Source organism: Podarcis muralis, chromosome 3 (assembly GCF_964188315.1).
Source record: "Podarcis muralis chromosome 3, rPodMur119.hap1.1, whole genome shotgun sequence".
NCBI classification, from domain to species: Eukaryota; Metazoa; Chordata; class Lepidosauria; order Squamata; family Lacertidae; genus Podarcis; species Podarcis muralis.
Window position 1 is genome coordinate 95,820,734 of NC_135657.1, and position 1,569 is coordinate 95,822,302.

The window sequence follows — 1,569 nt, forward strand, 5'->3', positions numbered from 1 at the left end:
TTCAAATAAAATGCCTCCCATATTCCAATTAAACTTCAAAACAGTACACATAATTACATTATTATGTTTTATTTGCTTAAAAAAAAACCCTTGAAAACTTTCTAGATTGAAATCGCTGTAATTCAGAAGAATCACATTAAAGCCAATGCATGTTGTTTGTAGGAAGTTGGTTGTTGGTTGCAGCTGGAGGGGGAAAATGCATATTTTATAGATGAACATAATTTACACTACATAATTAAACCTAAAAGCACATGCTTTTGGAACAGAGCTTAACCGTGGTTCATTTACGCCCTTTCATCAGTTGATAACTGCAACATCAACCTCCACATATTAACCTCAATATCAACCTCAACATCAACTTCTACATATGCCTCTGCTATCAGCGATCTAGTACCAAAGACAAAATTTCAAGATCACCTCAGCACTTTTCAAGTCTATGGTAACCAGTTCAGGAGTAGAGAAACTACTCAACCCATCATAAAAGTTTGGTTTTACCTTTGCAATACGCTGGTGAAAAATCCTGCATGCATATTAAATTGTCACACTGCTTGTGTGTATATGATTTGAAAATCCTTGCATGAAATAGTGCCCACAAGAAACACACAACAAAGGCAAGTGTTTTTACGTATTTCAAGCTAAAAATATGGGCTCCAAGAAACAAAAGTTTTAGAATCTGACCTTTTTTCCTGCTGAAGTTCTGCAGCTGTGTTGTTTATCACTGGCACAAATTCTCTTGAAACACTACAGCAAAATGCTTTCCAAGGCTCCAGCCTTCAGTATAAACTTGCTCTATGCACGAATAAGCCTGCCAGTCTTCAGTATGAACTACTGCATACGTCTGCTCGAGTCCTGCTTTGTAGGCTTTTCATGGGCATCTGGTTTGGCCACTATGAGAAATGGATGCTGGACTACATCACTCTTGGCCTGGTGCAGAAGGGCTATTCTTATGTTCTTAATGAAAGTGATTTGATGCACTGCCATTGGCCCATCTTTTTTTTATTTTTGCGCCTATAAAGCAGCATTTCATCTTCATGGTTTGCGTTCCAATAATGGGTTTATTCTACTCCAGTAATATTGCATGGCCCACTTCCTTTTAGTTTGGAATTCTGGAGTTTCAGATTTTTGGACTACATTTTAACCTGAGATGTATTTGCAGAGGAGCAGGCAAGGTGGTTGGCTCAGGGCCACAAGTACTGAGAGTGGCATTTGCATCACCGTTGGCTGGGTGCCCCATGTGCCATCTATTATGTACTGAAGTTCTCACCATGGGCCAGCAGGGGGATACTGTAGATAGTTTTCACTCAGGTCCACATATGCAAATAAGGAATTGAAAGTGACGTTCAGTGATTGGATAGTTACAGAAAGTTGTTACTGTTGCATTGTAGTGGCAACAGGCTGGCTGAACCCTTCAGTTCAGTACTGTTCTGGCCTGTGAATAAACAAGAGCTGTTTGAAGAATCGCTGTGTCGTCTGATATGTTCACCCACAACTTAACACCACCCACAGTAGCTGCCCCAGTGTGAGCTGTGTGAAGGGGGCCTCTGCATGGCAGCAGTAAAGGAATGCCCT